Source organism: Lissotriton helveticus, chromosome 8 (assembly GCF_964261635.1).
Source record: "Lissotriton helveticus chromosome 8, aLisHel1.1, whole genome shotgun sequence".
Taxonomy (NCBI): Eukaryota; Metazoa; Chordata; class Amphibia; order Caudata; family Salamandridae; genus Lissotriton; species Lissotriton helveticus.
The window spans coordinates 889,218,809-889,242,385 of record NC_136069.1 but is presented as its reverse complement, the minus strand read 5'-3'; positions in this window follow the sequence as shown (position 1 = coordinate 889,242,385).

Here is a 23,577-nt window from a genome sequence, read left to right as displayed (position 1 = left end):
CATTTCACAGGGAGTCCTCCATAGAAATTATAAACTCTAAAAACTTTTGTGTTTCGAAGAGGTGTCCTTATTGATTAGGAACTGTATTTCAATATATATATATATTTTCCCAAAATTTGCAGTAACATGGATGGTTAAGACTTAGCAATTGTTTAAGGGTAACAATATCTAAATGGGTCCCCTTTCAATTGATTTTTGGCTTTTTACCTAATCCGGTGGATGAGCAAATAGCATGGTTAGTGAATGACTAGTGGGAAATGATTAGGCATGTACATAGAAAGAATGTTTCTGTAAAATCGATATTTCTATATTTTAGAAATTACTTATGAATTGATTAATTTTTAAACATAATTTTTAAACATGCTTTTACATTTCGTACAGTTTTAACAATCTTGCACTTTAGCACGGGATTATCATTGTATTTTACATGCACATTGCAATTGTTCTGTACTGCATATTTAATTGGGAAAGTTTGTTTTTAACCGCAAATAGGGAGACAATAGTCTGTCCTCTATGTTCATGGTTACTGTCCCAGCACTCTAGCACTTTAAAAAGGTCACCTTACCTTTTCAGCGTTTGTCATGTGATCAAGGCCCTTCGCGGGCTGAAACGCGTTATGGTTGACTTGGTGTTTGGGCTTCAATAAATTATACTTGCACCAGTCCTGGGTTCGTCTCATCTTTGCTGAACTGCACTATAGAAGACGTTGTATGCCTCATATATATATATATATATATATATATTTATAGATCCCCAAGTTGTAGTATGCCAGGAGGCACGTTTTCAGAGAGGTAGAGAGAAGGGGTGTGGCCACCGAAACCCTCTGAGCAAACCCACCCTGTGGGACTTATTGGAGGTAACAGGAGAGGTAGATGACCCCAATGACCCTTAATAACCAAGGGAACTTCATCTTCCTACAAGTAGTGCGCCAGGAGGCTTGTTTGCAGAGTGGATGAGAAATGGGGCGTGGCCTCCTACCAGTGTTGTGTAGTTCCTGCAAATCAATATAGGGTCTGCATATTTAAATTACATAAACTAAGGGATTGGTGTTTAGAATGATTCCAGACACCTCCAAAGGATATGTTAGTCTGTAGACCAGCTAGCTCACAGTGCCACTACCTTACCAAGGAGCAAAAAGTTTCTGGTAACTATAGAACATGACAACCCAGGCCCCTCAGGGATCGCGGAAACAGTACAGTACTTTTCGCTCATTCACTCATGCTCACATGCCCGCAGAGAGATATACAGAATAAACGGAGGCAACGATTTCAATAAACATTTATTGAACCTGCATAATTCTATTATAAAATGTGTTTGCTGCAATAGCCATTAGACAGAAACAGATATATATGACTATAAGATCCAATAGAGTAAATAAAAGGTAGAATTCTACCATGGTCCTTAAACAGTATATATAGATACATGACAGTAATCATGAGTACTCCTAAGATGCATACCCTAACTGAATGTACCTAGCATATATGTGGGTGTATAGCCAAGAATCCCTCTAGGAAAGAGCCAACCACATTACCTGATGGGAGAGAATGAAGTACCCTGTATTGGTCTCGAATCAGACACCCCGCGAGGGATGTCAGACCACTGCGTGCTGGAGTGTCTACATGCAGGGACCTCAGCTTCTCTTGTGTTAGCATGGAAGCTTCTCCTCTGGTTTGTCCTGTAAAGATGTGGTGCTTATATACCCAAAACGATTCAGAAAAGGGGGTGGTGATGAACAGAGTGTCTGAATTAAGCAGACCACTCTTACCCAGTCCAAAGATCAGGGCTTGATCCATCACCGTTATTTATCTCACTGCCCCATCCCAGCTCAGAACCTGGCTATATGCAAATTAGTCTGTCCCTGGCCCAGTGCATCATGGGAACAGGGCAGACCAAACTACCAAGCCAATTCTTCACCAGAAAGGAGACAAGCTACCGGGGACCGGTTTCTGGCATTTCAGCCTCTTCGGCCCGGCTTGCTTGAATCCTGATGGAGCAGTGAGAAAGGGACTCATGTCTGAGTATACCCTGCCACACCTATAGTGGCCAAAAACGATTCAGAAAAGGGGGTGGTGATGAACAGAGTGTCTGAATTAAGCAGACCACTCTTACCCAGTCCAAAGATCAGGGCTTGATCCATCACCGTTATTTATCTCACTGCCCCATCCCAGCTCAGAACCTGGCTATATGCAAATTAGTCTGTCCCTGGCCCAGTGCATCATGGGAACAGGGCAGACCAAACTACCAAGCCAATTCTTCACCAGAAAGGAGACAAGCTACCGGGGACCGGTTTCTGGCATTTCAGCCTCTTCGGCCCGGCTTGCTTGAATCCTGATGGAGCAGTGAGAAAGGGACTCATGTCTGAGTATACCCTGCCACACCTATAGTGGCCAAAAACGATTCAGAAAAGGGGGTGGTGATGAACAGAGTGTCTGAATTAAGCAGACCACTCTTACCCAGTCCAAAGATCAGGGCTTGATCCATCACCGTTATTTATCTCACTGCCCCATCCCAGCTCAGAACCTGGCTATATGCAAATTAGTCTGTCCCTGGCCCAGTGCATCATGGGAACAGGGCAGACCAAACTACCAAGCCAATTCTTCACCAGAAAGGAGACAAGCTACCGGGGACCGGTTTCTGGCATTTCAGCCTCTTCGGCCCGGCTTGCTTGAATCCTGATGGAGCAGTGAGAAAGGGACTCATGTCTGAGTATACCCTGCCACACCTATAGTGGCCAAAAACGATTCAGAAAAGGGGGTGGTGATGAACAGAGTGTCTGAATTAAGCAGACCACTCTTACCCAGTCCAAAGATCAGGGCTTGATCCATCACCGTTATTTATCTCACTGCCCCATCCCAGCTCAGAACCTGGCTATATGCAAATTAGTCTGTCCCTGGCCCAGTGCATCATGGGAACAGGGCAGACCAAACTACCAAGCCAATTCTTCACCAGAAAGGAGACAAGCTACCGGGGACCGGTTTCTGGCATTTCAGCCTCTTCGGCCCGGCTTGCTTGAATCCTGATGGAGCAGTGAGAAAGGGACTCATGTCTGAGTATACCCTGCCACACGTATAGTGGCCAAAAACGATTCAGAAAAGGGGGTGGTGATGAACAGAGTGTCTGAATTAAGCAGACCACTCTTACCCAGTCCAAAGATCAGGGCTTGATCCATCACCGTTATTTATCTCACTGCCCCATCCCAGCTCAGAACCTGGCTATATGCAAATTAGTCTGTCCCTGGCCCAGTGCATCATGGGAACAGGGCAGACCAAACTACCAAGCCAATTCTTCACCAGAAAGGAGACAAGCTACCGGGGACCGGTTTCTGGCATTTCAGCCTCTTCGGCCCGGCTTGCTTGAATCCTGATGGAGCAGTGAGAAAGGGACTCATGTCTGAGTATACCCTGCCACACCTATAGTGGCCAAAAACGATTCAGAAAAGGGGGTGGTGATGAACAGAGTGTCTGAATTAAGCAGACCACTCTTACCCAGTCCAAAGATCAGGGCTTGATCCATCACCGTTATTTATCTCACTGCCCCATCCCAGCTCAGAACCTGGCTATATGCAAATTAGTCTGTCCCTGGCCCAGTGCATCATGGGAACAGGGCAGACCAAACTACCAAGCCAATTCTTCACCAGAAAGGAGACAAGCTACCGGGGACCGGTTTCTGGCATTTCAGCCTCTTCGGCCCGGCTTGCTTGAATCCTGATGGAGCAGTGAGAAAGGGACTCATGTCTGAGTATACCCTGCCACACCTATAGTGGCCAAAAACGATTCAGAAAAGGGGGTGGTGATGAACAGAGTGTCTGAATTAAGCAGACCACTCTTACCCAGTCCAAAGATCAGGGCTTGATCCATCACCGTTATTTATCTCACTGCCCCATCCCAGCTCAGAACCTGGCTATATGCAAATTAGTCTGTCCCTGGCCCAGTGCATCATGGGAACAGGGCAGACCAAACTACCAAGCCAATTCTTCACCAGAAAGGAGACAAGCTACCGGGGACCGGTTTCTGGCATTCCCCGGAAGCTTGTTTCCTTTCCAGTAAAGAATTGGCTTGGTAGTTTGGTCTGCCCTGTTCCCATGATGCACTGGGCCAGGGTCAGACTAATTTGCATGTAGCCAGGTTCTGAGCTGGGATGGTGCAGTGAGCTAAAAAACGGTGATGGATCACGCCCTGATCTTTTGACTGGGTAGGAGTGTTCTGCTTAATTCAGATACTCTGTCCATCCCCACCCCCTTTATGAATCGTTTTGGCCACCACAAGTGTGGAAGGGTATGCTCAGATGTGAGTCCCTTGCTCACTGCACCATCAGGATTCAAGCAAGCCGGGCCGAAGACGGCTGTAATGCCAGAAACCGGTCCCCGGAAGCTTGTTTCCTTTCCAGTAAAGAATTGGCTTGGTAGTTTGGTCTGCCCTGTTCCCATGATGCACTGGGCCAGGGTCAGACTAATTTGCATGTAGCCAGGTTCTGAGCTGGGATGGTGCAGTGAGCTAAAAAAACGGTGATGGATCAAGCCCTGATCTTTTGACTGGGTAGGAGTGTTCTGCTTAATTCAGATACTCTGTCCATCACCACCCCCTTTATGAATCGTTTTGGCCACCACAAGTGTGGAAGGGTATGCTCAGATGTGAGTCCCTTGCTCACTGCACCATCAGGATTCAAGCAAGCCGGGCTGAAGACGGCTGTAATGCCAGAAACCGGTCCCCGGAAGCTTGTTTCCTTTCCAGTAAAGAATTGGCTTGGTAGTTTGGTCTGCCCTGTTCCCATGATGCACTGGGCCAGGGTCAGACTAATTTGCATGTAGCCAGGTTCTGAGCTGGGATGGTGCAGTGAGCTAAAAAACGGTGATGGATCAAGCCCTGATCTTTTGACTGGGTAGGAGTGTTCTGCTTAATTCAGATACTCTGTCCATCACCACCCCCTTTATGAATCGTTTTGGCCACCACAAGTGTGGAAGGGTATGCTCAGATGTGAGTCCCTTGCTTACTGCACCATCAGGATTCAAGCAAGCCGGGCCGAAGACGGCTGTAATGCCAGAAACCGGTCCCCGGAAGCTTGTTTCCTTTCCAGTAAAGAATTGGCTTGGTAGTTTGGTCTGCCCTGTTCCCATGATGCACTGGGCCAGGGTCAGACTAATTTGCATGTAGCCAGGTTCTGAGCTGGGATGGTGCAGTGAGCTAAAAAACGGTGATGGATCAAGCCCTGATCTTTTGACTGGGTAGGAGTGTTCTGCTTAATTCAGATACTCTGTCCATCACCACCCCCTTTATGAATCGTTTTGGCCACCACAAGTGTGGAAGGGTATGCTCAGATGTGAGTCCCTTGCTCACTGCACCATCAGGATTCAAGCAAGCCGGGCCGAAGACGGCTGTAATGCCAGAAACCGGTCCCCGGAAGCTTGTTTCCTTTCCAGTAAAGAATTGGCTTGGTAGTTTGGTCTGCCCTGTTCCCATGATGCACTGGGCCAGGGTCAGACTAATTTGCATGTAGCCAGGTTCTGAGCTGGGATGGTGCAGTGAGCTAAAAAACGGTGATGGATCAAGCCCTGATCTTTTGACTGGGTAGGAGTGTTCTGCTTAATTCAGATACTCTGTCCATCACCACCCCCTTTATGAATCGTTTTGGCCACCACAAGTGTGGAAGGGTATGCTCAGATGTGAGTCCCTTGCTCATTGCACCATCAGGATTCAAGCAAGCCGGGCCGAAGACGGCTGTAATGCCAGAAACCGGTCCCCGGAAGCTTGTTTCCTTTCCAGTAAAGAATTGGCTTGGTAGTTTGGTCTGCCCTGTTCCCATGATGCACTGGGCCAGGGTCAGACTAATTTGCATGTAGCCAGGTTCTGAGCTGGGATGGTGCAGTGAGCTAAAAAACGGTGATGGATCAAGCCCTGATCTTTTGACTGGGTAGGAGTGTTCTGCTTAATTCAGATACTCTGTCCATCACCACCCCCTTTATGAATCGTTTTGGCCACCACAAGTGTGGAAGGGTATGCTCAGATGTGAGTCCCTTGCTCACTGCACCATCAGGATTCAAGCAAGCCGGGCCGAAGACGGCTGTAATGCCAGAAACCGGTCCCCGGAAGCTTGTTTCCTTTCCAGTAAAGAATTGGCTTGGTAGTTTGGTCTGCCCTGTTCCCATGATGCACTGGGCCAGGGTCAGACTAATTTGCATGTAGCCAGGTTCTGAGCTGGGATGGTGCAGTGAGCTAAAAAACGGTGATGGATCAAGCCCTGATCTTTTGACTGGGTAGGAGTGTTCTGCTTAATTCAGATACTCTGTCCATCACCACCCCCTTTATGAATCGTTTTGGCCACCACAAGTGTGGAAGGGGATGCTCAGATGTGAGTCCCTTGCTCACTGCACCATCAGGATTCAAGCAAGCCGGGCCGAAGACGGCTGTAATGCCAGAAACCGGTCCCCGGAAGCTTGTTTCCTTTCCAGTAAAGAATTGGCTTGGTAGTTTGGTCTGCCCTGTTCCCATGATGCACTGGGCCAGGGTCAGACTAATTTGCATGTAGCCAGGTTCTGAGCTGGGATGGTGCAGTGAGCTAAAAAACGGTGATGGATCAAGCCCTGATCTTTTGACTGGGTAGGAGTGTTCTGCTTAATTCAGATACTCTGTCCATCACCACCCCCTTTATGAATCGTTTTGGCCACCACAAGTGTGGAAGGGTATGCTCAGATGTGAGTCCCTTGCTCATTGCACCATCAGGATTCAAGCAAGCCGGGCCGAAGACGGCTGTAATGCCAGAAACCGGTCCCCGGAAGCTTGTTTCCTTTCCAGTAAAGAATTGGCTTGGTAGTTTGGTCTGCCCTGTTCCCATGATGCACTGGGCCAGGGTCAGACTAATTTGCATGTAGCCAGGTTCTGAGCTGGGATGGTGCAGTGAGCTAAAAAACGGTGATGGATCAAGCCCTGATCTTTTGACTGGGTAGGAGTGTTCTGCTTAATTCAGATACTCTGTCCATCACCACCCCCTTTATGAATCGTTTTGGCCACCACAAGTGTGGAAGGGTATGCTCAGATGTGAGTCCCTTGCTCACTGCACCATCAGGATTCAAGCAAGCCGGGCCGAAGACGGCTGTAATGCCAGAAACCGGTCCCCGGAAGCTTGTTTCCTTTCCAGTAAAGAATTGGCTTGGTAGTTTGGTCTGCCCTGTTCCCATGATGCACTGGGCCAGGGTCAGACTAATTTGCATGTAGCCAGGTTCTGAGCTGGGATGGTGCAGTGAGCTAAAAAACGGTGATGGATCAAGCCCTGATCTTTTGACTGGGTAGGAGTGTTCTGCTTAATTCAGATACTCTGTCCATCACCACCCCCTTTATGAATCGTTTTGGCCACCACAAGTGTGGAAGGGTATGCTCAGATGTGAGTCCCTTGCTCATTGCACCATCAGGATTCAAGCAAGCCGGGCCGAAGACGGCTGTAATGCCAGAAACCGGTCCCCGGAAGCTTGTTTCCTTTCCAGTAAAGAATTGGCTTGGTAGTTTGGTCTGCCCTGTTCCCATGATGCACTGGGCCAGGGTCAGACTAATTTGCATGTAGCCAGGTTCTGAGCTGGGATGGTGCAGTGAGCTAAAAAACGGTGATGGATCAAGCCCTGATCTTTTGACTGGGTAGGAGTGTTCTGCTTAATTCAGATACTCTGTCCATCACCACCCCCTTTATGAATCGTTTTGGCCACCACAAGTGTGGAAGGGTATGCTCAGATGTGAGTCCCTTGCTCACTGCACCATCAGGATTCAAGCAAGCCGGGCCGAAGACGGCTGTAATGCCAGAAACCGGTCCCCGGAAGCTTGTTTCCTTTCCAGTAAAGAATTGGCTTGGTAGTTTGGTCTGCCCTGTTCCCATGATGCACTGGGCCAGGGTCAGACTAATTTGCATGTAGCCAGGTTCTGAGCTGGGATGGTGCAGTGAGCTAAAAAACGGTGATGGATCAAGCCCTGATCTTTTGACTGGGTAGGAGTGTTCTGCTTAATTCAGATACTCTGTCCATCACCACCCCCTTTATGAATCGTTTTGGCCACCACAAGTGTGGAAGGGTATGCTCAGATGTGAGTCCCTTGCTCACTGCACCATCAGGATTCAAGCAAGCCGGGCCGAAGACGGCTGTAATGCCAGAAACCGGTCCCCGGAAGCTTGTTTCCTTTCCAGTAAAGAATTGGCTTGGTAGTTTGGTCTGCCCTGTTCCCATGATGCACTGGGCCAGGGTCAGACTAATTTGCATGTAGCCAGGTTCTGAGCTGGGATGGTGCAGTGAGCTAAAAAACGGTGATGGATCAAGCCCTGATCTTTTGACTGGGTAGGAGTGTTCTGCTTAATTCAGATACTCTGTCCATCACCACCCCCTTTATGAATCGTTTTGGCCACCACAAGTGTGGAAGGGTATGCTCAGATGTGAGTCCCTTGCTCACTGCACCATCAGGATTCAAGCAAGCCGGGCCGAAGACGGCTGTAATGCCAGAAACCGGTCCCCGGAAGCTTGTTTCCTTTCCAGTAAAGAATTGGCTTGGTAGTTTGGTCTGCCCTGTTCCCATGATGCACTGGGCCAGGGTCAGACTAATTTGCATGTAGCCAGGTTCTGAGCTGGGATGGTGCAGTGAGCTAAAAAACGGTGATGGATCAAGCCCTGATCTTTTGACTGGGTAGGAGTGTTCTGCTTAATTCAGATACTCTGTCCATCACCACCCCCTTTATGAATTATATACCCAAAAGGTACCCTCAGGGGGTCTAACTTAACAGTACTGTGGGCCTGTGGGATTACGATAGCTGTGACTCTTGTACAGAGTTATTATACAGAAGATGGTACTCCTTTTTTTTTATTGGTTCAGTTTAAAGCCAGAAATACAAAAGCATTAAATCATAACAGAGCATCGTATATACACAAACTAATATTACAAATATATATGGACCCAAAAACAGAAAAAGGAAAAAGAAACATAATAATATAACATTGCAGAAAACAGTACCATCATAAACAATCATATGAATGTCAATCCATCGGACCTAAATAGTCTATCATTGCCTGCCAAATTTTACATCCTCTTTTCATTTTTCTAATTGATTTAATACGATAAAGGTTATATTCTAAATAAAAAACATTATAAAACTTTGCTCGCCACATTTCATACACAGGAGCTTCTGGTTTCAACCACATTGAAGAAATACATAAGCGAGCTACAGCCATAGCCATAAATAAAAGATATCTATTTTCATGGTAACCTAAGAAGAGATCGGTGTCATTAGATAAACCAAAGATAATCAGCTCTCTGGAAATAGCCACCTCACAGTTTGTAACAAGTGTCAAGAATTTTTCAATAGATATAAAAAAGGGTTTTAAAACTAAACAATCTGAAAAGATATGCACAATATCCGCCTGAGCGGATTGACACCTATAACATTTCCCATTATAAACATTACCCCATTTCAACATTTTAAGAGGTGTATGATAAAGAATAAATAGCGTTTTATAATGCTGTGAGTATAGATTGGCTGATAAAATAGTTTTAGCAGCCATGTAGATTGAATCTTGAAATGGTACAACAGAAGTACCCAATCTAATACACCATTTAGACTCCTGTGACCCCACATCATCCAGCTGTGTATTCAACAAATGGTTATACAAAGTCCCTATTCGTGATGGCTTTTTAAGTATTTCAATAAAGTCAATTGGACATAACGGTAGAATATTTGGATGTTTCAGAATAAAATCGCGTAGTTGTAGATACTTAAAAAAATCATGCTGAGAGACCATATATATATCTTTAAGCTCCTGAAAAGAGGCCATCGTACCATCTTTAACCATAGAGCCAAGACACCCCATACCTTTTTCCCCCCATGTGCGCATCGTACGATCCCAAAATATTGGAGGAAACAATTCTATAGAGTTACATGGGGTATAAAAATTGATAGGTCTTAGCGAAATGAGCTTCCGAATTGACCGCCATCCTTTAAAGGCAGACAATACTAATTTAAATCTAGTTCTTTTGTAATAGCTAGGTTCTAGAAAGCGGAGCAACATTTGTCGTGATCCTGGGCCAAGTAAGAGAGAAAAGATATCAGGGCTTTCAAATATAGGTGGGGTCCCCCCAATCACGAGGTATTTAATATTCTGCATAAGACAGGCCAGATAGTATAGTGCAAAATTCGGGACCCCCCATCCTCCACGAAGAATTGGAAGTGTCATAAATTTGGAAGCCCTGCGTGCAGCTTTCCATCCCCATAAAAATCTATCAGCTATAGATTGTAATTTCCTCTGTTGTAGTATAGGTATCTCCAAAGACACCGACCGGAAATAATAGGCAAGATGGCGCCTGCGAGTGAGGCGCGCGTGTGAGGAGCTCCGTTTGGGCAGTCCGACAAAACGTACTCTATTTGAGGTCCCTGTGGCTTTCCTTGGCTGCCCCCGGCTGTTTTCTGGTGTGTGCCCTGAACAGGACTCTCACAGCGATGGTCGCGGTATAACTGAGGTCACTGATGCTGGTGTAAACTGTGGCGTCTGTGGCGGCTTGTGTCGGCTGTGTCGGCTGGTGACGTGGAGGCTCGCGGTCCGCAGCTTGGTACCGCGGCTTACACACCCTCGGAGGAGGCGCTAGGGAGGCGTGGAGGTAAGGAGGCGGTAAGCCGGCAAGCCGGCAGAGACGGATATTAACAGCGTAAACTGCCTTCGTGGATGAGGCTGAGGTGTGCCGAGACGTCGAGAGCTCAGGAGATCTTTACGGTAGGAGTCGGGGGCTTCTGTGGAGCGGTACTACCGGTGAGCTCTGAGATTGGTAGATTGTCAAAGGCTGAAAAGCTGAAAGTCGAAGGCTCAACGTTACGGTGTAGTGGGGAGGAAGCGGAGGACGTGTGGCTCTCTTCCCTTTCTTTTTGAAAACTGGTACAAAACCTGCAAAAACAAGATTTAATACGGATACTTTTCTAAGTTGGATATTTTGCTATACGCTTTTCACTCATTCTGCGGACACTATTGCCATAGACTCTGCCATAGACTCTGCCTTTCATCTGTGACTTTGCAAAAAAAAAAAAGAATATAAAGTTTAAAAAAAAAAAAGGGGGCAGAAATCTTTTTCACTATGGGTCCAAAAACTGGTCGTGGAGGGAAAACTAGACCTAGCAGGGAGAGCCAGATTGGGACCCGGGCCGCTGTTGCGGCAAAAACAAAACAAGACAGCAACAATGATTTGGATCTTAGTCAAGTGGTTACCCCAAAAATACCGCAAATGTTTAATGCCAAACTCAAGAATCCAGTGGCAAAAACTTTGACTGTTGGAGACAGTGGCAAAAGAAATGCTGATGCTATGGAGGCGGATATTGACCAAGATGATACTTTGGTGGAAGCGCTGGAACAGCTTGGGGTTTCTCCGGCAGCTTCGCCTGTGCTTACCATACTACAAACTGCCCTGGTTCAAGAATTTTCTGCTGATGGTACTGTCGTCGTTGATACCAAGGTGGTTAATAGTGCCGAACCTATACAACCTTTAGTTATTCCTGTGGATCCACCTAGGGAAGAAGGGATAGAAGGTGACCCTATCAGCAGTAAGGACAGCGAATTTTATTCAATGTCAGAACATTCCGGGGGCTCTGATTTGGAGGGTGATCTGGAGGACAATGTGGAGACGTCGTCACTAGAGAATACTAGCAAGGAAGCTACATTTATATCTATGGTAAACCAACAAGTGGATAGCAATTGGGGAGAGGAAACCCATAATGGGGGGATGACAGAAGTAGATCAAGAGGCTATGCCGGTCCATGGTGGCCAGGAGGGCCAAATAGGTTCCTCTGATCAAACTGGTTATAGTTATAGCCCTGGGATTTCAAGTCAAGCCCCACTAGATATTATCTTGAAAGCTATATCAGATCAACGCCTAGAGGCAAAAGCTGAGCACCTGAAAACGCATACTGCCTGCAAAAAACTTCAAAATACAGTGCGACGGCTTGCGAAATCATGCAACGACTTTACAGACAGAATGGTAGAGGCGGAAGGTCGTATTGCTTCACTTGAAGATCAAGTTGCACACAATAAAACCGACATCGATGGTATTAAGGCTCAGAAAGATGATGTTAACATTAAACTGGTCGATCTAGAGAATAGACTACGCCGCAATAACCTGCGGATTTTGGGAGTGCCCGAATGGCGGGAGGGACATTGGTCTCAGGAGACTCAGCGGGCACACCGCTTCCCATTTCGGCAGCAACTGTCACGGGGCAAGCAAGACCCCAATATCCGCGTGCCATTTTGATATCCCTAAACAATTTTCTGGCAAGACAGACAATCTACGATCTTGCAAGGCCGGATAAAAAGCATACTGGGAAGGGTACTGAATTTTTTGTGTGCCCTGATTACTGCCATACTACTGTAGAAAATCGCTGGCGATTGCGCCAGTTGATTGCCCCATTTCAATTGAAGGGTGCTCAAGTCTTTCTTCTTCAACCCTCTACTTTAAAAACTGTGTATAAAGGCCAGAATCGATTTTTTACATCTGAGGCCCTAGCAAAGGAGTATTTGAATACACTAGCATGAGGGGATGTTACGATTTTTGTACATATGTCTTTTCTATGTTGGTTTGTTCTCTCATGCTTTATTTTTTTTCAGGATAACGGATCTGTCCAAACCTGAAAGTTGCTTACACACACATCAACGGGGAGATAGGTCCCTTTGCCTTAGTTTTGGGGGAGGGTCACATGGGGTGGGAGGGGGCGGTGGTGGGGTAGGTGGTGGGTTAGGGGGGTCACGGGGGGTTTTGGGGAGTAAAGGGAGAAAAGTTCGGTCAAAGCCAGAAAATTTCAGGCCTATATATATTGCCTTTTTTAATTATGTATGTAATTATCAGTGCCACTGGTTAATGAACCAATCAAGACGTGATGGCTAGCTCTAACTTTCGTATGTGTTCATTTAATATATGTGGCCTTAATAACGCTCTGAAGCGTAAACGAGTGCTGCATGAAATTCGCTTAATTCAACCGGATATTATATGCCTCCAGGAGACGCATATCCCATGGGCGAATAGGAAGGTTTTTAGGGATTTTGGGTACACAGTATTGGCGGCCTCACAACAATCTACCATGAATCGAGGGGTGGCTATATTGGCCCGGCACTCCATAGTTGCAACAGGGAAAACTAAAGTCGATAGTCTAGGATGCTGGGCAATCGCTGAGTGTACTATAGGGAATGTCACAGCTACGATAGGCACGGTTTATGGATCCAACATTGACGATACTGCAGTGTTAGACTTTTTGAATGTTCAGTTGGCTCTCTGGGGTACACCGCTTTTTCTACTTGGCGATTTTAATATCCATGGTGAGCCGAATACCTGGGACTTGAGATCTAGTGGCTATACAGGTAGGAAGCCGAAGGTATTCAGAGAACTAAGACAATTATTGCTCCAACATGGGCTGATTGATGGGTGGCCTCTGGCAAATCCGAGGGATACAAGCTTTACTTTTTTTTCTTCACCTCATAAAAAATTTGTGCGGTTAGACTACATTTTTTTACCTAGTCATTTGGCGGGAGGCTCTCAAATGTCTGTAATGCCACGTATTACTTCGGATCATGCTCCGATTGTAATTGACATGCCCTTGATTAAAATTCAGCGTGTGCAACGGTCTTTCACATTTAACAAGAAACTTCTTTCGGATGAGATATATGTGCGACATGTTTTAGATTGGGCCCAACAGTTTTTTTTTATATCAATAGGGGCTCTACCTCATATGCAATGGTATGGGACTGTTTTAAGGCAGGACTACGTGGTGAGACATGTAGCTATGGCTGGGCGCTACAACACAAACAAAAAAACATAACTCAACAACTTCTTGATGATCTAATAAATGCAGAGCGTGAATTGACCCGTGATATTAGTGTACAGCAGGACAGTAGTGCCTCTCAAGATAAAGTTGCAAGATGGAAGGCCAAGATTAATGGGGCGTGGAGTCAAGACATAGCACGGCAATATAAAATTCATCGTGCTGAGAGATATGAATATGGCGAGACTGTGGGAAGATGTTTAGCTCAAAGAATTCGTGGGCGCCAGACTGCACAGCGTATAACACCTATAGAAAATAGTCAAGGTGCTCTAGTTGAATCATCGGAGGGTATTCTTCAGGTATTTCATGATTATTACACAGATCTTTATACCCAAGAATACCTCTCTTCTGAGCTAATTGGCCAGTTTGTTGATACATTTGATCCATCTCAGGTACACTGTATACATAAAGAGGAGTTAGAGGCACCAATTACAATGCAAGAGCTTGAGACTGCACTTAAAGAATTGGCTTTGGGGAAAGCTACTGGCCCCGATAAGCTTCCTCTAGAGATATACCATGTGTTATTTCCTATTATCAAAGCTGATATGTTGGCAACATTTATTGATGCCCAAGCCGGCTTTCCCCCTCCATCATGGGATGATGCAAGCATAATTGTATTTAAAAAAAAAGATAAGCCTTCGCATCTTCCTGGGTCCTACCGACCTATTTCACTTATTAATGTTGACGCGAAATTATATTCTAAAATCCTGGCGAATCGGTTGATTCAAGTTGTCCCGGCATTAGTTTCTGAGCAACAACATGGTTTTCTTCCAGGCCGTGGTACGATTAATCATATAAATTGCGTTATTGCAGTTTTGGACTACGCTGCTGTAACTCGTATGAATGTAGGTTTGGTGTTTCTAGACGCTGAAAAAGCGTTTGATTGCATAGCATGGGCATTTCTATGGGCAATTACGGAAAAACTGGGTTTTGGACCTCGATTTATATCTGCTATACAGGTTATGTATAGGCGTCCCAGGGCTAAGATTTGCTTATCAGGCCAGGAATCAGTGGCGGTTAATATCACTCGTGGCACACGACAGGGGTGTCCATGCTCGCCACTGCTGTTTGCCATGTACATCGAACCACTCTTACAGATGTTGATGCGATCTCAACATATACATTCTGTGGTGTTACCTGGGGGCACTATATGTGTATTAGCTTATGCTGATGACGTTGCCGTCATAACATCCGATCCGGAATCAGCATTACATGATATTGAAAATGTAACAAGTGAATTTGGCAAGGTGTCGGGGTATAAGCTTAATATTCAGAAAACACAGGTTATTTGCTCAACAGGACTCTGTCCTAATGACTGTCGGGTTACACCGGAGGCTAGATACCTTGGCATTAAAATTAGGCTATCGCTTCAAGAGTTAGTTATGGTGAATTGGACGGATATTTTACAATTGGTTAAAAGCCAGCTTGTGAAATTGGAATGCTAACATCTATCGCTGGTTGGGAGACGCAATGTTCTAAAAATGTCTATATTGCCTAAAGTGCTGTATTATTTCCAGAAGATGGTACTCCTGCTGTGAAACAAAAAATCCTCATGCATAATAAATGAGGCTAGTTTTCAAAGAAAACCACACAACATTTATTCAGCACATAACTAGGTAAAAGGTCAGCGCCAGAACCGTTATGGTAGGACCGTTATGGTAGGACAAATATAGGTTGTGTATCTACCAATGCCTATATCCAGGTACATTGGGGCTCATAACACCAGGCGTCAGCAATCCTGCTGTGGAGGACCTACTGGAGGTAATAGGGGGGGGTAGTTGGCCCCCAAGTGATGCCATGAGTGATGTCACTAACCATGTCATGAGTGATGTAATATGTGAGGTCATAAGCAGTGCATCGAGGGGCGTGAGGTATAGTTAGCTAAGCTAACTATAACTGCTGAATTTCTCTGGTTTTGTACGGGTAAAATCTGAGCCTAAATATAATGTCCCTGTAACCTTTGCTTTTTTCAGTAAATATATATATGCATGTAACACATTTCTTGATTAGGCTATATCTTTTGAGCCGTTGATGAATCTTCATTACATTTTTCATAAAAAGTGTGCCAGTGATTTTAGTTGTGGCTTAAACATTTCAGGGTGATCCTTCAAGCTAGGGCTGAGAAAAATGGGGGGTAAAAAATGTGTGTTTACCAGGTTTAGTTTCCGTAGGAATTTTGAACACGACTACAACCCAAACCGCTGGATGGAATTACACCACATTTGGCAGACAGGTAGCTCTTGGTCCACAAAAAATGCTGTTTGTTATTGGTGGAAATCCTTTCAGAAGTTTTTGAGACATTCAAGGAAATCCAAATCTGTATATCTGTATATCTGTATATCTGGGGTCGCATAGCCTACGCGAATAATGAAGATCTTGTGCAGAAATCTGATTGGCTGCCTACAGTTCAACCAGGAAGTGTTGGCAGCCATTTTGGGACTCGGCTTCAGCTGAGTTTCAAAAACACTCCAAAATAGAGAAAATGGGGCAAGGTGGATATACCCTGACCCCTAGCTTTGGTGCTCGGGCACACAGGGACCCTGCCAGGGTAAAAAGGCATTTGGTAAAAAAGAATTGCAGCAAAGTCGCACATATTCACAAATTTGCGGCAACATTTAAAAAAAAAAAAAAAAGAAGTGTTCTCTCCTTCCCTTGTTTGAAGAGTTTTATCCGGGTGAGCCAGGTCCTGGAACTTAATTGTATGCTAAAAATGAGGTAGGTGTGCAAGGGGCCCCCTCTCCTAGGGATTTTTTTTAGCTCTGTGGACCAACACCACTCTGAGGCTTATTTAATATATTGAAGAGGAGCGGCACAGACCCCCTCATTGGGCTCACTTGAGCCCCAGGGACCACTATCTTCCCAGGGCTTTATTTTTTAACTGGAGAGAGCCATGCGGACCACTCTCCTGGGTCTATTTAAAGTCCTGAGAATCACCACCTCTCCGGGGGTTGAATAAAATGTTTAATGGGACAGATGGACCCTCCAGGCCATACCAAGTGGGGAAAACTGAAGATGCCAGAAGAAAGAAAGATAATGATATGCAGAGATGAAACCAGAGGTATAGAGAAAGATTATAATCAATCAATCAATCAATCATGCCATTTGTATAGCGCGCTACTCACCCGGGAGGGTCTCAAGGCGCTTACACCTCCTTCCCCAAAGATGAAGAGGAGAGGAGACAGGAAGAGATGAAAGGAAAGATAGAAAATTGGGCGAAGGAGAGAGGAGGAGAAAAGAAAGGAAGAGATAACATTGAGAAATGCATTTGACAAAATCCCAAACCACAGGGAAACAGTAATTTGATTGCGAGTACACCAAAATGAGCTTAAACAATAATAAACATTCAACTGATTACCATACATAGCTAAAATTATTTCATGACATAATCCCCATGCCACTTAGGTGATCTTACAATTCTGTCACTGCGTTTAACTCCAATCTTGTTGGTTTGCAAATTAGAACTCTCGTCCAACTTGTTACCTTCACTCTGCTCTGAATATGGAACTAATCAGTCCACGCTCCACATTCTGCCATCAGCCATAGTAACCACATTTTTCTTGACATCCTTTATTCTTGCAGGACCATAGTATTTATTGTAACTGTTCGAGCTATTGTGAGGTCTTTTAACCAGAACACGCTGACCTGCTTTCCAATCATGTGATTTGGCTCCCCATCTGTGATCATATACTTGTTTGTACTTCTTTTGGTGGAGCACAATTCTTTCTTTGGTCATTTTGTCATCCCATGCAAATGAGTTGTCTTCAAATAACCTGTTTGGTGTAAGTTTGGATCCTGGTTTGTGCCCTCTTAGAAGACAAAAAGGGGAGTAACCAGTCACGCTGTTGGGTGTGATATGACACGACCAAATCATGTCTTTAATAGACCGGACAATGGGTTTATATGCGACCATCGCTAGTTGTAAAGCGTCTTTGATCATCCCATTGCAGTGTTCCACCAATCCATTAGCACAAGAACAATATAAGGGAGCAGACATGTGTTTTATGGCTAAACTGACGAGAAACTCTTTCATTTCCTCAGAAACCAACTGCACACCATTGTCAGTAATGAGCGTGTGTGGGATAACTTCATTCACAAAAACATCAGAAAGGAAGAGTATTATAGTTTTGGTGCCTACCTTATTGACAAACTTTAGTGTGATCCATGTGGAAAAATAGTATACTAATACTATTATGAACCTCTCTTGTAGACCTGATATTTGTAAGAGGCCGATAATTTCCAAGCCTAATTTTTCCCATGCTTTAATGGGAGCATGTACCGGTACCATTGGTGTTTTCTTCGTGCTTTTAGTTTTATCGCTGAGGCCACAAGCATGGCACTCATTAACCAACTTCTCTATAAGAGTGTCCATGCCAGGAAACCATTACAATGAACAAAGCTTGCTTTTCGTAAGGCTCCTTCCTAGATGGCCCTCGTGAGCTATTTCACTGATGCGCATCCTGAGTTCTTCAGGGGAATTATCTTGTCAGCTTTAAACACATTAGTTCCTGCAATAGACAGTTCATCTCTAACATTCCAATATGCTTGTAACTCACAATGAAGGTCACTACATTTCTTGGGCCAACCATTAGTGATGTTTGCAATCACCGCTTTCAATATGGCATCCCTTGACATGAGGCTTTTCCACTCTTCCTCTAAAATGGCAGGAATGATTACTTATAAGACTTCGAACTCTTCTATATTTTCCCCCATATGCTTATTGAGGGGTAAGAGAGAAAGGCAGTCGGCAACCTGATTCTTTTTGCCTGGAGCATACTCAATTTTTAAACTGAAATTTTGTAGGGACACAAGCCATTTGCCAATCCTGGGTGTAGTTTTCTAAATGTCCTTAGAAGAAAATAATGACACTAAAGGTTTATGGTCCATCCTGAGCACAAACGGTATACCCCATAGAAAAAATGTAAAATGATTAGTTGCCCAAAAACAAGATAAGGCCTCCTTCTCAATAGTGCAGTAGTTAATTTCTGCATCTTTGAGTGTCCTGGAAGCAAAGGCTATGATTTGTTCTTTGCCCTCTTGCAGTTGAGAGAGCGTGGCACTGATGCCTCTATTGCTAGCATCCGTGCTGAGGAACGTGTCTTTGGTACTGTCGAAATTTCCTATGCATGGTGCAGTAGCAATAGCCTTTTTGAGACCCACAAACGCACTGTTGTGGATGGGTAACCATTCAAATTTATTCTCTTTCTTCAATAGGTCTCTGATAGGTTGTACCAGATCTGAGAAATATTTAATGAATTTAGACATGTACTTAGCCAAACCTAAAAAGGATTTGATTTCATCCTTGTTGACAGGAATTGGAGCTTCTGCCACGGACTCCATAAGATCCATTTTGGATTTTATGCCTTCACTGGACAAGGTGTGTCATAGAAATTCAACAGATGCTACACTTGTTTTTTTTTTATAGTGAAACCTGCTTCACTCATTTTGGTATACGCCTACCTCAAGTAAAAAATGTTTTAATCCTCATCAGACCCATATATGAGAATGTCATCTTGAAAACAGAAGGATGTGTCCTCCCCCACCAAGATTTGTTGCATTATTCTTTGGAAGGCTGCTGTGGCGGAGGCCAAACCAAATGCATCCTTAAGAATTTGTAGGTACCAAAGGGTGTGGTAAAAGCTGTGAGAATTCGTGAATGGGGTGCAATGCCACTTGATGCTGATGTTAGGTTTAATTCCGAAAAGTATCTGGCACCCTTTATTACGGATAGCATTTCATTCATTTTGGGAAGCGGGTGCCTGTCTACCAAATGTTGGTGTTAAGACTTCTCAAGTCCACACACATGCAGATTCCATAACTCTCTTTTTTAGAAGTTATAACAATGGGGGCCAACCATTCTGAAATTTCCACAGCCTGAATAATGCCTAGCTTCTCTAGTTTTTCCAGTTCTTTTTTCAATGGTTCACGCATAACCAGGGGAATGGACCTGGTCTTGTGTGTGACTGGAACAGCATAATTTTTGCGCTTTATTTTGTGCATGTAGTTTTTTAGCAAGCCAACATTTTCCGTGAAGACCTCTGGAAATTCAGTACATAGCCCCTTTCCTGTTAATGATCTATTAATAAGTAATACCTGTTCGATATTGTTGGGGTCAAGCGTGATGCCTAAATCTTTCTAGTGCTTCCACCATAATAAATGACTTCCTTTCTCTGTAAAGTAGACTAGCCAAAAATATGTCTGCCCTTGAAAGTGATCCGTATCTTCACCATTCCTTTTAATGGAATGGGATCCTTGTTGTACCCCCCTGGGAGAACATCAGGGTTTTCCAAAATGTATTCACCTTCACTAAACAAAGCTTGGAAAGTTTCTTTGTCTGATAGGGTGTAAGGGGAACAGGAGTCCAAAAATGCATTGACTTTCTTACCATCCAATTGTATTTCACAAACAGGATAACTAATCTTCTCTTCCTCTGCTTTACCATGTACTTGAAAGATACATTTGTTGTCTCCAGATTCAGTGACCTGGTCATAAACAGCATCTACCTCGTTACCTACATCTTTAGAATTACACATTTTAGAAAAATGTCCAACTCTATTGCCCTTTCTGCAATAAACTCTTCTGGCAGGACACTTAGGGAAATTTGCTAGATGATTGACATTCCCACATACATCTGTAACCTCTAAAATTCTCTTTTTTTAGGTTTGGGTTTAACCACAGTGTTTTTGTTCACTATTTTCAGAATATCATCATTCTCTTTAATTTCCTTTACATGCTTCTCCTCCAACACAGCATCATCATCATCAAACCACTTTATTCAGTTGATAAAAACCATAAAAGTACCATCAAAATGATACATAGATCACATATAAAACACAATAAAATATCATATCTGAATCTTCAGAGTTCATGATATTAGAAATCTTGACAATAGATAAAAGAGTTAAAACTGGGCATCGTGCTATAAAATAATTCAGTATATAAAAGCAAGAATTTAAAAATTACTAATAAAATAGGCTTTACAGGTAAACATAGGATAGGATAGGGTGCCGTTTTTTCCAGAGTCTAACAGCTGCGACAAAAAATCGGAACAAGGAATCTCCTACGAATATCATGATAATGGTCACAGAACATAGTAAAATGCATTGTGTCCTGGATCGAGAAGTTATCACAAGTACAGGGACCGAGATCACACGTCCGACTCCAAGCGTGCGATTTACCCAGGAAAAAGTGAATCAAGTTCAAACAAAATCTGGTTAGAAGCAGGCGGTGAAATGGCTTCATGACATCCCTCAGGTAAGGTTCAAGGTCGGGGTTGGTTTTTAACAAATAAGGGGCTTTAACTGATGGTTTCATTAACTCAGTCTCCTCCTGCTCTGCCAAATTCAAGTTCAAAAAATGTAATTTTATCCATGCCAAATCAACTTTTCTTATGTTATCAGGGAAATCAAATAAATCTGAGAGTCCAAGCTTGGTTAGAATGTTCTTAATGTATTTGAGCTTGGTCCAGGGTGACACAATCCCTAATAATCCTATGGTTCAATGTTAATTGCGGGTTGAGCCATGTTTTAACCCAACAGAGCACGGGGGCAACCTAAGCCTATCTGCCACATAGCCAACACCTAGTTCTTCATGAATTGCATAAGTAGAAGACGATTGTGGGACAGACACAGAATCTTTGTTAACTCTCATTTCTTTTACACAATAAGCGGTGTGCTCAATATTTGTAGCTATTGCTACAGCCTCTTCCAAATCTGGACTTTGGGTTAATAACCTCTCTTGCACCTTGTGATCATTGGTGTAACAAACCAATTGATCTCTAATGAGAGAATCGGCAAGTGCACCAAATTCACAAGTGGCAGAGAACCCTCTCAAAGTGGCAATGTATGATGTAACTTTTTCATTTTTACCTTGTACCATTTGGAAGAATTTATGTCGCTCCAATACCACATTAACCTTATCTTTGAAATGAGCACCCAATTTCCTCAAAGTGGTAATGAAAACATCAACATCACCATCACCATTCTCTTTTCCCCCATCAGCAAGATCTTCATAAATTTTCCTCCCTTGAGTGCCCAAATTATGTAACAGAATATGTTGTTTCCTCACTGAAGAAAACTCTTCTCCTCCTATGGCAATTAGATAGGAATGAAAAATTTTGACCCACCTATCCCACAGAATTTCTGGTTCCCCTTTATCATTTAAAAATGGAGAGAAGAAAGGGAGGGAGGGAGTCAGGGAGTACACAACTGCAGGTAATATGCTGCACCAATAAGTATGCAGGGTACACAAAAGTCAAAACTGAACAACAGGGAAGGCTGTGCCTGTCAGTGTGATATAGTCACAAAAATGCTGCAGGCGATTGAACGGTGCCTGTCAGCGATAACACTCAAGAAAGAGAACAATACATGAGAAAACTGCAGGCAAGTTGTACCTGTCAGAAGAAATTGCCACAGGGTGTGCTGAATACCTGAGGAAAAATTGCTAGATTTTTTTGTTGGTTTACCGACACTTCTCTGATGCCTCTGTGGTAAACTGCTGTGAGGTACAACTGCTCAAGCAGCGGCAAGTGAAAAAGATTCTCTTGAGGCAATTCTGACACAACGTTTGTCTGTAGGCGGTACAATGAAAGAAAGGGCATGCGTCAATGCAGGAACGCTCCACAGATCGAAGACGCCGCCCTCTCCTGAAGATGAGTTGAGGGTGGCGCGATGAAGGAGAAACTCCAGGGGCATGCACTGACGTAGAAACGCTCCACAAGCATAGATGCCTCTCCTGAAGCAACTTCTGAAGAGGCACTGCTCTGTATGCGCACAATGAAAGACGAAGAGACACAAATCCACCAAAGGGACACTACACAGAGTGTACTGAAGAACCACTGCTGCAGGGGAAGCGCGATGAAGCGAAAACGCCTGTATGAAAAACTTGAGGCAGTGATGGTGTTCCATATGGCAAGTAGCATGAAACAAGTCATCCAGTGAAAGAATACCACAGCAATTACTCAGCTGAACCGGCGTTCAGAGCCCTGTGAAATTGAGGGCACATGAGGTATTGGAGGCAAGCGGTAAGGAGGAGCTCAGACAAATTAGGGTAGCCTGCCAAAAAACAGGGGTGAGGAACTGCAGCTGTCCCCTGCACAGCATCCAGTGTCCATTCGCCACCAAAAATGTTGAAATGACTCCAGGAAGCAAGGAATTGGAGTAAAAACGTGGGTTTATTTCTTAATACAGTTCCTCAAATTGTCAAGCCTAACGCTCCTCAGCCAAAAGTGCCGACATTATAAGTTGCACTCCTGCTCACATTCTAGGGGGGAACCATAGGCTACTGGTAGAGGGGTGGAACATACCAAGTGGGGAAAACTGAAGATGCCAGAGGAAAGAAAGGTAATGATATGCAGAGATGAAACCAGAGGTACAGAGAAAGATTATAACATTCGCACTGACAGTATATAGTTGTACTCAGGTGCTGGAACCCGGGCCCTTCTGGTGGTGTCTTTTTGAGATATTACAATTTGGGCAGATAGCACTGTGTCATGGATCTTGATGTACATATGCCATATACATTTTTCATTAAGAAAAAGAGGGGGTTGGACCCATAAATAGCAACATTGACTAGGCCCTTTAAATTGCATAAACAAAGGCAGTTTCTAGGTGCCAAATTCTGTATCCCAATTCGAACATAAAGGACCAAACATTTACTTTTTGATGGCCTTTGTGATTTATTTCACTGTGGCTGCTAAAACCGTGAACTTGCTTCTTTTTAAAATGAAATATAAAAACTTACCTTAGATGTGTTGAAAGCTTATTACTGTGG